General features: G+C 33.0%; 1 non-coding gene across 1 annotated transcript; it reads left to right on the forward strand.

Moving 5' to 3' along the window:
• Window positions 1–12,281: 12,281 nt before the first annotated feature.
• Window positions 12,282–12,355, forward strand: Trnan-guu. The gene has a single exon. It is a non-coding gene; the product is annotated as a tRNA-Asn (tRNA).
• Window positions 12,356–17,316: the final 4,961 nt, after the last annotated feature.

Genomic DNA, 17,316 nt, shown 5'->3' on the forward strand with positions numbered 1-17,316 from the left:
CACATCATCACTCATCATCATCATCATCATTCTTCTTCATCATCATCTTGCATAATATTTCATTATCATTATTGTTATCATCATATTCATTATTATTATTATTGTCATTACCATTATTGTTTTATCAAAATGATTAGCCATATTATTATCATCATCATTATTTGTATTATTCCTTGAGTTTTTCAATTTCTTCTTATCAATATTGTTAAGTTAGATGCGTCTCTTTGCAGCCGGTATATAAGCATTTTGGTTTAAATACAGCATATAAACGCAGCTCGAACCACCAACCTTTCGGTTAACAGCCGAACGCGCTAACCGATTGTGCCACGGAGGCTTAAAAACGGTATCTGCAGTATTTATTTTTTATTTTCATTTTTCTTTATTTATTTATTTTTAAGAAATTGCCTAATTTCAAGCCAAGTGTTGGCCAGTGTGTAAAACCGGGGTTGATAAATTGATTATATGAAAGTGTTATGAATGTAAGCAAAGTAATGAAAAATAAAATAAGAAGAGAAATGATAGTATAGTAGTTATTATTATTATTAGTAGCAGTAATGAAAACAATAATAATTAAAGTCCTAATAACAATAATTATGATAATAACTATAGCAATTGTGATAATGACAATTTTTTTTAAAATGCTGGAATAATATAAATATGATAATAATGATATGAATAATAATCTTATAATAAAACTATGATGATGATGACAACACAACAACAACAAAACAACAATAGAATAACAATGATAATAAATATAGTAATAACAATAATCATAAACAATAATTGTTTTTCCTTCAGGTTTTACTATCTTTGTGTTCTTGTTGATATATAAAAAAAAAAAAAAAAAAATGACGAGAGTGTGTAGTTCCAGAAGCCATTTTGTGGCGAACGCAGTATGAAAGCCTTTACACATTTATAATTGTTCAGTTCAGATAGGTCTCTTTTCTACCGGATTTTGAACATTTAGTCTGGATACAACATTTATACAAAGAGCTGTTTAATTAAAAGCAACGCCCCGGGTGGCTCGACCCACCAACCTTCCGGTTAACAGCCGAACGCGCTAACCGATTATGCCACGGAGGCTTATGAAACGTAATTTGTAGTATTTATCTTTTATTTATTTGTATATTATTTTTTAAGAAATCACCAGATTTTATGCCAGGCGTTGGTCACTGCGTAAAACCGGACGTCTTCTGTGCGCGCCATAAAAGTTAATCCAGTATTAAAGTTTAAGCCCAGATACTCTAATGCACATACGCATTGGCAGCGTTCAGAATTAATTATTAATTCACCTCCAGACCATTCTACTATTGAGCTAAAGACTGTTCTGGAGTGAATTAAAAATTAATCTTGAACGCTGCCGATGCGCATACGCATTAGAGATCTGGTTTAAACTTTAATACTGGATAGACTTTTATGGCGTGTATAGAAGACGCCCTATGTGACTTTGGCTTCCCTCATGTGATCTAATATCAGTCTTTTGTGTCTGCTTTATACAGGATTAACTTTGAATAACCAATAGATCTCATTTTGAGTGCATAATTTTAATAATAATGATAGCAACAATTATTGTTATCACTGTCATTATTATTAGTGGTAATAGTAGTATCATTATTACAGTAATATATTTTGCAACGTTTTCCACGGCTTGCACCACCTAATGGCGCGTGGCATTAGCAAGTCACACATGCTAATTACACTTATGATTCACAAACTATAAAATGACAACAATTAATAATAAACACCTAAGGGATTTCAATTTTGGTGGAAGTGTGATTTGTGAATTTTGAAGCCAAATGCATATTATTTTTCAGACAACTCTATATTTCTTTGGAGACCTTACTCAGAACTGTTTGATAATTCAGAACAAATTTGGTTGTTATTCTACCATGCATGTTGTAATGTTAATCGTATGAGGAAATTCGACAAAATATTGGCTTATGTGGTAAAATGTGGGAGAAAGTGGTGTACAATGAATGAGGTTTAAAGTTCTTTACTTTTGCATTTGCTCCACAATCTTTCTTCATTTGCTTCACTATCTTTCCTCATCTGCTTCACTGTCGTTCCTCATTTTCTCCACAAGAGGAGAAAATCAGTGGCTTTTCCATTTTAGGAAGTGGAAATTGGAACCTTGTAATTTTCATAGTATTATAATTATGCATTTCCTATTATTAGTACACCCATAATACGATTCTCTAAGTTTGTTTATTCCATTTTTACGACATACACTTTTCTTTACTTTACAACCTTCATAATAATGATCATTCAACACATCATTTTATCGGTAGTTATCAGTTAAATCTAATCTCAATTTCATTCAATAGCCAGCCATAGTTTAGAGAACAAGATTAGTACATTTACTTAGGCTGTTCAGTGGTACCTCATTTACATTAATACTTACAATTCATTAATTCATTCTCTCTCTCTCTCTCTCATAAGTAGTAATTCCGGTTAGGATACTTTGGCAGCATGATACTTAGAATTGTTGCGAATGTAAGTAAGACTAAAATATAATAAGAAAGAAAAGTATTATTATTAGTAGAAAAAGCAGTAGCAGTAATGAAATATGTAATGATTATAATCATAATCATAATAACAATAATAATAAGGATAATAATAACTATATCATGATGATATTGATAAGAAGAAAAATGAAAAAACTCAAGAAACGTTACAAATAATGATGTTAAAAAGGATATGGCTAATAATTTTGATAAAACAGTAATGCTAATGAGAATAAAAATAATAAAAGTAATGAAAATGAATATCATGATAACAATAAGGATAATGTAATATTATACAAGAAGATTATGATGATAACTGAATCAATAACAATAATAACAATAACGGTAATGGTAATAATGATAGCAATAATAACGATGATGATGATGGCGATGATGACGGACGATGGTGACGAGACGATGACGATGGATGACGATGACGATGACGATGACGATGACGATGACGATGACGATGACGATGGTGATGGTGATGATAGCATTAAGGAGAAAGAATATCATACCAACAAAAGCAGTAATGTCAGTAATAATAATTTCTTATTAAAACCGGGAATGAAAAACAGATTATTTGATATTATCTGCAGCGTCAACACCTAAGGTCATTAGCAGTGAAAACCGGAACACTGAACTTTGGTTTCCCTCAAGTGATCTAATTTCAGTGTTTCTTTGTCAGCTTTATATAACATTTGTGTCGTAATTCACCTTGAATAACCAATAAAACTCATGTTGAATTCATAAGGATGCTGCTGTTGCTGATGATGATGATGATGATGAGGATAATGGTAATAATAATAATAATGGGAATATTATTATTATTGTTATTGTTATTGATATTATTATTATTATTATTATTAAAGATAATAATGAATATAATATATTAATATAATTATTATTATTACTGTTATTATAATAATTAACTTTATGACGATGAGGAAGATGATGACGAAGATAAGGAGGATAATGATAATTATAGTAATGATAATGTAAATGATGATAATCAATATCACTATTATCATTATCTTCATTTGCTTCACTGTCGTTCCTTATTTTCTTCACTATATTTTCCTCGTTTTCTTTCTTATTTTTCTCGTTTTCCTCACTATCTTCATTTTCTTCGCTATTTTTCCTCACTTTCCCAGCTACCTTCATTATATAAATCTTTTCTTCGTCCAACGCACAAGGTTAGAGAGCGTTTTACACGAACTTATTAATAAAAATAATACGATTCTTAAAAACTTATGATTAAATACATTACAGTTTTAGTAGTTATCAGTTAAATCTGATCTCACTTCTAATAGCCAGCCATACTTCAGAGAACAAGATTATTACATCCAAATAGGATATTCATTGACAATAATATTTATTATTAACAATAATATTTATAAATCTCTCTATCTCTTTCTTACAAGTTGTAATTCCGTTTTGAATACTTTGACAGCATGATACTTAGAATTATTACGAAAGTAAGTAAAAATATGAAAAAGAAAATAAGAAGACAAGTAATAGTAGTAGTAGTAGTAATAGTGGTAGTAGTAGCAATAATGAAAACAATGATCATAATCATAATCATAATAACAACTAGAGCAAAGATAACGATAAGAAGGAAAAAAACTGTATGAACAATATAAATAATAATAATAATAATGATAATAAAAATAATCATGATAATAAAAGTAACAATAATGATAATAATAATAATGATAGTTATAACAACAGTCATAATAATAATGATAATAATGATAATAACAGTAATGATAATGATGATAGTAATAATGGTAACAGTATAAAATTTGATGATGATTTGGAAATAGTAATAATGATAATGATAATGATGATAATAATAATAGTTATAATCATCAGCACTATCATCGACATAGTAATAATAATAATAAAAGATGAAAATATTATGAATAATAATAATGACAATAATAATAATAGAACTAAGGATAATGATTATAGAATTAATGATGATAATAATAATAGCAATGATAACAATAACGATAATCATAATAATAATGATAGCAATAAAAATAATGCGTGGGTGTTTCATGCGCAAGGTGATGTGAAGCGATGGTGGAGTAGCCTAGATAGTGTTAAGTGCTTGCAGCTGCCACCACTGGCTAGCCTAGTGCGAAAAAGGGAGCAGCTTTGCATAAGTCTCCCCTGTCAGATCACAGCCTCTCCGTCATCGAGACTTCTGCAGTGCCTCCTCGTGGCCACCCATAGGTAACTGGGCACCGTGCGGTCCCAGGCTAAACTGTGGAGGATCTCGGAGGCTCCAGAGGTACAGAGATATGGCCCACCGGCATGCGAACACGCCCTGGCTCCATACAAACTCCTGCCCCCTAGCCACCCTGGGCCGCATCCACCATTTGCTTCCAACCACGAGAATCCTCATGGCGAGTCTCCAGGCACGCCCTCGGCCCGTCTCTATTTCCTCGCGACCGGTCTCGTCGAGCTGCCCAAGCCATGACCTCATGGGTCGTTTCACAGGCCTCCTCCAACCAGGGTTATCTCGCAAAGAGACAGCCTGATGGTCAGGGTCATTCACAGGGAAACGAGCTAGGTGCCCAAATAGCCTGAGTTGGCGATCCCGGATTATGCAAGGTGTCCACCCGACGGTGTAACCGTCAGGTGAAGAGACTTGTTACAAAAGGCATCAAAACGAGACTCCAAGGCACTAGATAGCGTCCAGGTTTTGCTTCCATAAGCAAAATTGGCAGTAGCAAGGCCTTGAAGACACGTAGCTTGGTCCTTCTGCATAGGTACCAACATCTCCAAATGCTCTTGTTGATCGAGTTCATGGTTCCTGTTGTCAGACCAATCTGTCTAATGACTTCTTGGTCTGACAGCTCAGAGATATGGACTTGCCACCAAGGTATGTAAAACTGTATGTAACTTCAACGTCCTTGCTGGAAGCATGGATTGGCTTGAAGCTCTGCCCATTATCCAGTCCATACAGGTGTTGAAAACTGTTGGTGCAAGGACACAGCCTTCCTTCACCCCTGAATTGGAAGAAGTTTGGCAGACCCCCACCACACTTTACAGCACTTTCAGTACCGGTATAACGGCTTGCTATTAGGCCAATAATCTGCGTTGGAATTCCGAGTCTCAGGATCTCCCATAGTGTTTCACGATGCATCGAGTCAAACGCCTTCTTGAGGTCGATGTAGATTGCAAGCAACCCACGACCAAACTCACGACGGCATTACAAAATTACTCGAAGCATTAGTATTCGGTTTGTTGTGGACTTGCAAATAATGGAAATCGCCATCCTAACCTCTGTTAGGGTAGGTGGTTTCTTGCTGATGGGTGGGTCCGGCACAGGTATTCTGACATTAATGCATCCAAGCTAACTGGTGGATACAACTGCTCAAAATACGCAGCCTAACGTTCATGAACCCCAACATGATTTGAGATGATCTGTCCATCCACTGATCGGACTGCAGTTCAGCTTTCTCAGGGCTTGGTAGGCAGGGCGAAGGTCTGTAAGGTTATGTGACAGAGGAACCCAAATGAAGCCACCCGTGAGGCGGGAGACTTCAGGCTTAGAGGCCAAGGAAAATGAGGGGACCCCGTTCGTTCCTCGAAAAGGGAGTAAGGGGACCAAGCTGAAGGCTCAGAACCCACACGACCTCACAGGCCAATTATCCCAAGAGATGCAGGCCTACCAGGAGCGTGACTAATATGAAGATAATACATAGTAAATAAAATACAAAATCCTAAAATGAACAAAAGAACCGTGCAGAAGGCACCAAAGTACAACAAGTTAATCGTTAAAAGACAAGTGCCAGAAAGGCTTAAGAATTACTAGAAATACCCCGGAAGGGCTTAAGAAGGATGAAAAACATGCCAGAAGGGCTTAAAACAATAAGAAAAAACTAACATCTAAGTTAAAATACATAAAAGCTAGAATGAGGAAAAAAGTAAAAGATCGTAAAAAGTAGACAGAAAAGTCGTAAAAAGCCGAAGTAAAAGCTTAAGTAAAAGACGAGTAAAAGGGTAAAGCATATATAAAAGAAACGAGTAAAAGTACAAGATAAAAGTAAGTAAAACTCAGAATAAGTAAAAAGTAAAAGACAAAGCACACATGGTTCACAGTAAAAGGTTATGTAAAATAATAAAACACGTCCAGCATAGATACACCTAGGCAAGTAAAAAGGGCAGTACAACCATGTTTCGGCATCCACGGTGTAAATCCAGGTAAAGGTAAATCCAAAGGGTAGTCACAACACAGTCACAGTATCCACTTCATTTATTGAACAAAAAACAGGGGGTTACATTAACTTCCGCGGACGGAAGCGTAGCACAAAAAAAAATAATAATAAAAAGGAAATATTATAATAAGAGAAAACATACAAAAGATAAAAACATAAATAAAATCATTAAAACAATCAGCAAAATCAATAAAAAAATTACAATTATCATAAAAAATACGTAAAACAGTCTGCTGCGATTCACTAATAAAAATAATAAAATAAGTTACTTTCTCTCATTGAAATGAGAGATTAAAAGGATGAATAAGTAAAAATAGACCATTGAAAAATAAAACAGATTTTAAGATACAACTGATAAAAAAGAGAGATATTCGCACCAGATGTGGATGTCCCCGTTATCCGCACATCATGTGAAGCATCGTAAAAAGAATATGGATAACGGAAGGATCAATAAAAGTTTTATTTTAAAAAGTACAAAAAAGGTGTAAAATAAACGTAAAATACATGTAAATAAAGCCAGCTTAAAACACAGATAAAAATAATAGGAAAAATGAGGCTTGCAGAGGGAAGTGGTCTGGCTGTGCTCGATTCGCCCTGTGGATTACGGTAGAATGCTGGGTAGGATAGGGGTAGGATGGGAGCAGGAGAGGATAGGGTTAATGGTAAGGGGTAGGGCAAACGGGAAAAAGGAATGGAAAAGGCGGAAATCAGCGCAGAAGTAGAAGGAAGAAGGAACAAGAAGAGGCTGCGAATAAGAGGGGTACGAGGGGAAATGCGGCAGGATACAGGGTAGGCTAGGGATAGGATAGAGGCAGGATAGTATAGGGATAGACGTAAAAGGTAGAACAAGCGAGGAAAACGAGTAGAAGAGGGAGAAACTACAGTGGAAGTAGAGAGAAGGGAAAAAGCGAGGGGAAGGATAGAGGGTGCGAATAAGGGTACGAGAGGGATAGAAGGATTGGGGCAAGGAAAGGGGGGGATAGGTGTTGGTCGGGGGGGGGGGATAGGTGTTGGTCGGGGGGGGGGAGGTTGAAAACCTCACAGGTCGTTTACGAAGAAATGGCCTTCAACCTCCTCAGTAAGATTCCTGATAAACTATTCCTTGTCCCTTCTCAGCAATGTCCGAGCCCTACGCACCAAGAGCAACGCAAAACTTGATTGCCATTCAGCAGAGCCATGCAACATGCTTCAGTGGCCTTCAATGTCTCCAGGGAGATGGAATTCTGCCTTGCCCCCGGGCGTGTGCCAATGGATTCCTGGGTTGCTTTGAGTGTTTCACGCTTGAAGAACTCCCATAGAGCAACTGGGTCCATCAAGTTCTCAAGTTCTGTCAATCAATCAGAGACTTCCATGATGAACCCACGGGCACACTCCTCCCTCAGTCTGTCCAAGTGAAACACCTTACAGTGGCCACTGGAGGGACGGAGTTTTGAAGTGGACTTGTAGGGTAGCCACAACCAGCCTATGGTCAGTGCCACAGAACTTGGCACTCCGGTAAACTCTATAGTTCTGGAGGATCCTCCATCGCTTGCTAACAAGAATGTGGTCGATCTCCTTGGCCACTGTACCTGTATCGCTATACCGTGTCCAGCAATGCAGGTTGGAGCGCTGGTACCAGGAGCCGAGATCCTCATTCTCTGGGACCTAGCAAAGTCCCGGAGAAGGAGGCTGTTCTCGCTGCTGGGATCAGCTCCCGAGCCATGGGGGCTGACAGACATCTCATAGCCAGCTCGCTCACAGCTAGATACCACATTGAAATCACTTACAACAATGCAAATATCTCGCAGAGGCAATTGTCTGCCACAGATGAGAGTTTGGCATAGAACTCCTTTTTCAATAAGAGACATGAAGACAAAAGCATGCTTCAGTCTCAATGCCATAATATCCTCATTAACCGGTGTTACCTCATCTACCGAGGGCTGAAGTCGGCTAGAGATGGCTATGGCTATACCCTGAAGGTGGTGACCATCACTGTGACCCGACTAGTAGTAGGTGTACCCACCCATACGGTCGTGCCGCTGCCAGGTCTTCTCACCTCTGAGAGGGCAGCCACCGCAACTCCCAGTGGCTCCAATTCCCTCGATAGCAGAGGTAACCGCTCATCCTGCTGCAAGAACCGGATGTTCCAAGCGCCTAGCCGGAAAGCTTGCCTGAGGTTAAGCCTCGGGTCATCACTGTGAGTGCATGCCACCTCTGCCGCTCCCGCTTACTATCATCATCATCATTACTGTTATTATCATTGTTATCATTATTATTATGACTGTTGTTGTAACTATGATTATGTTACTTTTATTATCATGATCATTTTGATTATCATTATTATTATTATTTATATTGTACATACAGTTTTTTCCTTCTTATCGTTATAAATTGCTCTAGTTATTATTATGATTATGATAATTGTTTTCATTATTGCTACTACTACCACTACTATTACTCCTCTTTTCTTTTTCATAAATTTATTTACATTCGTAATAACTCTAAGTATCATGCTGCCAAAGTATTCAAAACGGAATTACAACTTGAGAGAGAGAGAGAGAGAGAGAGAGAGAGAGAGTGAGAGAGTGAGAGAGTGAGAGAGTGAGAGAGTGAGAGAGTGAGAGAGAGATTTATAAATATTATTGTTAATAATAAATATTATTGTCAATGAACAGCCTATTTGGATGTATTAATCTTGTTCTCTGAAGTATAGCTGGCTATTAAATGAACTGAGATCAGATTTAACTGATATCTACTAAAACTGTAATGTATTTAATCATAATTATCAAAGTTTTTAAGAATCATATTATTTTTATTAATAAGTTCGTGTAAAACGCTCTCTAACCTTAAAATATAGTGAAGAAAATATGGAACGACAGTGAAGCAAATGAAGATAATGAAAAAAAGTAAAGAAAGTGGTAAATTATTGTGAGGCAGAGGTCTTTAAATCTCAGTCAATGTACACCTTTCACTTTGTGCCTCCTTTTACCACAGTAAGCCGATATTTTGTCTAAATTCCTTATCTGACCAATATTACAACATTAGGATTTACTACTACATGGTAGAATAAGATACCAAATTTGTTCTGAATTATCAAGCATAATTTGAGTAAAGTCCACAAAGAAATATAAAATTGTCAGAAAAATAATATGCTTTTGCCTTCATAATTTACAAATCACACTTCCACCAAAATTGTACAGATGAAATCTCTTAGGAGTTTATTATTCATTACTGTCATTTTATAGTTTATGAATAACCAAAGTAATTAGCATGTGTGACTTGCAAATGCCACTCGCCATTATTTGGTACAAGCTGTGGGAAACGTAGCAAAATATGTTTCTTTGGATTTAGCAATATTATGAAAAGGTGATGTTAATAGCAAAATAATCATGATCATTATTATATTCTTTATATCATCATCATAATAGTTATTATTACCATTACCTTTATTATTATAATTATCAACATTATAATCCTTATTGTCATTATTATCATTATTATTTTTGTCAAAGTATCCAAAACGTTATTACAATTTATGAGAGAGAAATATTGTTAATGAGGTACAGCCTAAACGAATGCATTGATTTTGTACTCTGAAGTATGGCTGGCTACTGGATGAACTGGATTTAACTGGTAAATACTAAAACTGTGATATGTTGGATTATCATTAAAGTTATTAGATCCAGAAGAGTGTAAGTAAATGAATGCACTGATCTTGTACTCTGAAGTATGGCTGGCTATTGGATGAAGTAAGATTATATTAAACTGGTAACTACTAAAACTGTGATATGTTGAATTATCATGATCAAAGTTATTAAGTCCAGAAGAGTGTAAGTCATAAAGATGGAATGAACAAACTGAGAATTTTTTTCCCCTTTTATTAAGTTCGTGTAAAGCACACTAAAATGAGGTACTATTAAAAGTATAATTAGAATGGTAAGAAAAACTACAAGGTTCAATTTCCACCTCTTACGATGGAAAGCCCATTGATTTTCTCTGTAAGCTTGTGCGTTGTGGGAAGAAAAGGGCGAAGGAATGAAGGTAGATGAGAATGTGTGGGAAAAAGCGAAAAAAAGAGTAAGAGATGGCGAAGAAAATGAGGATCGACAAGAAAGTTAGGAAAGACAGATAAGAAAATGAGGAAAGATAATGGAGAAATTAAGTAAAATATAGTGAAGAAAATGAGGAACGACAGTAAAGCAGACAAGGAAATATAGTAAAGCAAATGAAAATGACAGTAAAGAAAGAGGAAAATGAAAGTAAGGAAACGACTTTAAACTTCGCTCTATTTACACTTCCACTTTGTCCCTCATTTTACCACAGTAAGCCAATATTTTGTCTAATGTCCTCATCTGACCAACATTACAACCGAAGGAGTTACTACTGCATGGTAGAATAACATACCAATTTTTTTCTGAATTACCAAACATAATTTGAGTAAAGTCCCTAAAGAAATAAAGAATTGTCAGAAAAATATGATTTTGCCTTCAAAATTTACAAAATTGTACAGATGAAAGCCCTGAGGAATTTATTAGTCATTTTACAGTCTAATAATCAGTGTAATTAGCATGTGTGATTTGCAAATGCCGCGCGTCAATAGGTGGTACAGGCCTTGGGAAACGTAGCAAAAATACGTTTCTTTGGTATTAGCAATATTTAAAAGGGCGACGATAATGATATAAATATTAATGTTAATAGTAATGATTATGACCATTATAATTATCATTATCATTATTACTACTCCCATCCTTATCTTTACTAGCAATAGCAGTAGTAAGAGTAGTATAATTATCATAGCAATCATTATTACTATTATTATCATTGATATTATAATAATAAGTATTATTCTCAATATTGCTATTATTATTTTTATTATTATTGTTGTTATCATCATCATCATCATTATTATAGTTGTTGGTGTTTTTCTTCTTAATCATCTTCTTATCATTATCATCATTAACATTATCATAATAATTAATATAATTATCATTATCATTCTTATCCTCCTCATCATCATTCTCAGTTTCATAAAAATAATTATTTTAATAACAGTAATAATATTAGTAATTACAACATAGTAATAATGATAAAGATAATAAATATGAAAATATTTATTATCATATTATCATAATTACGTATTCAAAATGAACTTTAATGGTCATTCAAAGTAAATTTCGACACGAATGCTGTAAAAAAACGACAAAGAAAGACAAATTAGATCACTTGAGGGTTTTCGCAGCTACTAACCTTATCTGTTAACTTAGATGCAGATAATTTTAAATAATCAAGTTATTAATCCCGGTTTATTATTGTTATTACGATTATTATTGTTTTCATTACTGCTGCTACTAATGATAATAACTCTATTATAGTGTCATTTCTCTTCTTATTTTATTTTCTATTGCTTCTTTACTTACTTTCATAACACTTTTATATAATCAATTTATCTACCCGGTTTTACACACTGGCCAACACGTGGCTTGAAACTAGGCAATTTCTTAAAAAATAGATAAATAACAAAAAAATGAAAATAAAAAATAAATACTGCAGATACCGTTTTTAAGCCTCCGTGGCACAATCGGTTATCGCGTTCGGCTGTTAACCGAAAGGTTGGTGGTTCGAGCCCACCCGGGGGCGTTACTTTTAGACAGCTGCGTTTATGTGCTGTATTCAAACCAAAATGCTTATATACCGGCTGAAAAGGGACGTATCTGAACTAGACAATAATAAAAGTGCAAAGGCCTTCACACTGCGTTCGCCACTGAATGTTTTTATTTTTTATTTTAGGTATTTTTTATTTATTTATTTATTTTTTAATTACAAGAGATTCCTGGACATTACACTGTCTCGATATTTTTTTTTTTTTTTTTGCATATCAAAAAGAACACAAAGCTTTTTTCTTTCATTTTTCCTTTTATGTTATTTCAAAGTAAAAATCCAATTCTTTTTCTCTGTTGTACATTCAAACCGTATTTTTTTCTCGGTTGGGAAAAAGATAATGAGAAAACATAACAAGCAATGATAAATATTAATGATGACATTACTGCTTTTATTATTATGATATTCTTTCTCCTTTATGTTATCGTTATTATCATTTTTATGGTTTTATATTATTATTATTATTATTATTATTATTATTATTATTATTATTATTATCATCATTATTATTATTAATTAATTCTATTATATTATTATTATTATATTATACTCATTTATTATCATTACTATGTCGATGATAATGATTATAACTATTATTATTATCTTAATCATTATCATTATTACTGTTACCCAGTAATCATCACATCATCATATTGTATTATATTGTTACCATTATTACTATCATTCATTATCATTTATCGTTATTATTATCATTATTGCATTACTGTTTGTTATTAATCTATTTTATTATTGTCATTTTCATTTTTGTTACTTTTATTATCAGGATTATTATCATTTATCATTATTGTTACTTTTATTATCAAGATTATTTCTATTATCATTATTTTATTATTATTTATATTGTTCACGTTTTTTTCTTACTATCGTTATCATTGCTCTAGTTATTATTAGCATTATCATTATCATTATTATGATTATAATCGTTTTCATTATTGCTACTACTACCACTATTACTATTACTTATGTCTTTTCTTTTTCATATCTTTACTTACATTCTCAGTATCATGCTATCAAGATAGATAGATGAGAGAGAGAGAGAGAGATTTATAAATATTATTCCAATGACACCTAATTGACTGTATTATCTTGTTCTCTGAAGTATGCTAGCTATTGAATGAATGGAGATCAGATTAAACTGATAACTACTAAAACTACTATAATAGGAATTCTTAAAACCTTGGTATCATTATAACCAAAGGTTTTAAGAATCCGATTATTTTTGTTAATAAGTTCTTGTAAACGCTCTCTAGCCTTGTGCGTTGTAAAGAAGAAAAGGTTTGATGGAAATGAAGGTAGATGGGAAAACGAGTGAATATAATGATGAAACGAGAAATATGGAGAAAAAATAAATATAGTGAAGAAATAAGGAAAGACAGTGAAGCAAATGAAGATAATGTAAAAAAGTAAAAAGTGTTAAATTATAACGAGAAGAGTCTTCCATGTACACTTTCACTTTGTCCCCGCATTACCACAGTAAGCCAATATTTTGTCCTACATTTCTTATCTTGACCAATATTACAACAGTGAGATTAACTAATGCAGTGGTAGAATATATCCCAATTTGTTCTGAATTATCAACCTAATTTAGTGACGTCCACAAAGAAATATAGATTGTCAGAAAAATAATATGCTTTTTGCCTATCCAAATTTTGCAAATCACACTTCCAACAAAATTGGTACTGATAATACCTTAGTTTCTTATTCATTACTGCATTTTAATAGTTTATGGAATAATCAGTGAATTAGCATGTGTGACTTGCATATGCCCGCGCGCTATTTATTTGGTACAAGCCGTGGGAAATGTAACAAAATGTTTTTCTTTGGTAGTAGCATTATTATGAAAAGGTGATGATAATGATATCAATAAAACAATAGTAAATGATTATTATTATCACTATTGCTACTTTACAGTATAATAGCAGTATATAGTAGAATCAGCCTTATCAGTATTATGAATATTCGTTATCCATATATCATCATAACAGTTTATTATTACTATTACCATTATTTTTATATTGCTAATAATTTTTGTTATTATTGGTATCACCATTATTAGTGTAGGTGGTACTTGTCTTACAATTTCTTATTATAATATTCATCATTAACATTATCACTTCCTCATCGTCATTAAATTATGTATGATATAAATAACATCAATATATGATCATTTTTGTCATTATTATTATGATTATCATTATTAGTATTACTATTATTATTATTATTATTATTATTATTATTATTATTATTATTGTTATTATTATGTATTCAACATGAGTTTTATTGGTTATTCAAAGTGAATTTCGACACGAATGTTTTTTAAGAGCTGACAAAGAAACTGAAATTTAATCCTTGGAGGGAAGCCAAGTTCAGTATTTTCCGGTTTTTCACCGCTAATGAACTTTAGGGTTGTTTGACGCTGCAGATAATATTAAATAATCTATTTGTTCATTCCCACATTTCTTGAAATAAATACAAATAAAAAAATAATAAAAATAAATACCGTAAATTATGATTCTTAATTGTGCCTCCGTGGCACATCGGTTACGCGTTCGGCTGTTTAAGCCGAAAGTTGGTGGTTCGAGCCCACCCGGCGTTACTTTTAAACAGCTATGTGCCGATGTAGCATTCAAACCAATGTTTCAAGCACGACAGAAATGAAATTTGGCAAAAAAAGGGGGCTCCAAAACTTTTGTATGTCGTACAAACGTTCGACGATATTTCATTTTGAAGCAACCGTTGATACTTTGAACAAGGTATCAAGTGTTAGGGTTTCGGGAGCTATGAAAAGGCTTTCAGAACGTAATTTGGCATTATCTATTTTTATTTGTTTGTTTATTTTTAACAAATTGTCCAACTTTAATTCCAGTTACGCCTTGTGTGTAAATCGGAAATGCTTGACTTCCCTCCAAGTGATCTAATTTCATTCTTTCTTTGTCCTTTTATCAGCATTCGTGTTGAAATTCACTTTACATATCCATTACAACTAATTTTTAATAATAATGATAACTACTGATTATTATCATCTATTATTGTTATCATTGGTTACTATTATCATTATATTTAGGACGGATGAGGATGAGGATAAGGATGATATGCATGATTTTAGTTACTAATGATAATGTTAATTGTGAGACTTATAAGATAAGAATTAACTAAAGTAATAATATATGATTAATGATAGTGTGAATAACATAAACAAAACATGAACTGAACATGAACATGAACATGAACAGGAACATGAACATGAACATGAAACATGAACATGAACATGAAACATGAACATGAACATGAACATGAACAAATAATAGTAATAATAATGATTATGATGAATTGATAATGATATAATGCTGATGGTGATGATTGGACATGTTTCTACCACTACAACCTTAATTACTATAATGATGATGGGAGTAACAATAATGATAATAAGCGTCATCATAATATCTCTAGTATTCATTTTTTTTTATATTATTATCTTTTTTATAATATTGCTAACACAACCCAACACGAAATATTTTTGCTACTTTTTTCCACGCCCGTACCGACCTAATGGCTGCGGCATTTGCAAGTGTACACAAGCTATTACATTGATTATTCATAAACTATAAATGACAATAATAGATAAATAACTCCTAGGGCTTTCAATCTTTACAATTGTGGTGGAAGTGTGATTTATTAATTTTGAAAGGCAAAATGTATATAATTTTGCCGACAATTCTATATATTCTTGGGACTCAAATTTTGTTTGGTAATCAGAACAAATAGTATTTTATTCTACCATTCAGTAGTAAATCCTTTTGTTGTATGCCTGTTGTAATTAGACAAATCTGGCTTTCTGTGGTGCAAAGTGGAATGTACAAGTTAAAAAGCTTTTCCTTACTACAAACTACCACTTTCTTTATTGTCTTTTTCACTTCCTTTGCTTGCTTTGCTTCACTATCTTTCCTTGTCTACTTCAATGTCGTTCCTTGTTTCTTCACTACTTTTACTTATTTTGATTACTTTTCAAAAAAACTCATTTTCTTCATTATCCTTCCTCGTTTCCTTTACTTCTTCCTCCATTTTCCCTTCATCTATTCATTATTACGGAAGAGAATGAGTTGGATTTCATATCTCCTTTTAATTAGACTTAATAAATAAAGTAATATGATCTCTCGTTTGTTCATTCCATATTTACGATTTACACTCTACTGGACTTTTAAAAAAATATAATAATAAGGAGAATTCAACACATCACAGCTTTTTAGAAGTTCCCAGTTAAATTCTAATAGCCAGTCATATTTCAGAGTACAAGATTAGTACATTCACTTAGGTTGGTACCTCATTAACAATAATATTTATGATTCTCTCTATATCTATCTATCTATCTATTTATCTATCTATCTATCTATCTTTCATAAGTCGCAATTGCGTTTTAAATACTTTGATACTTTGCTACGGTTGCAAGTAAGAAGTAATGACGAAAAATAGAAATAATAGTAGTAACGAAAACAATAATGATTATAATCATAATCACAATAATAATAATAATAATAATAATAATAATAATAATAATAATGATAATAACTATAGGCAATGATGATAATGATAAAAAGAAAAAAAAACTGCAGGAATGATATATATAATAATAAAAATAATGATATTAAAATCATTATAATGATAATAATAATAATAATAATAATAATAATGATGATAATAATAATAATAATAATAATAATAATAATAATAATAATAATAATAATAATAATAATACTCAATAATAATAATGATAACAAGGGGCGCATCCCCCAGGGCAAGAACTGGTCTACCTCTTCCATTAGTCAAAATACCGCCAGGTTACCTAGGACGGGTTAGCTCCCAACCCTGGCCCTGCGGGTTCAACCATTTTTTGTAATAACAACAAAAGAAACAAACTTAAA

The sequence above is a fragment of the Penaeus monodon genome, chromosome 2 (assembly GCF_015228065.2).
Source record: "Penaeus monodon isolate SGIC_2016 chromosome 2, NSTDA_Pmon_1, whole genome shotgun sequence".
NCBI classification, from domain to species: Eukaryota; Metazoa; Arthropoda; class Malacostraca; order Decapoda; family Penaeidae; genus Penaeus; species Penaeus monodon.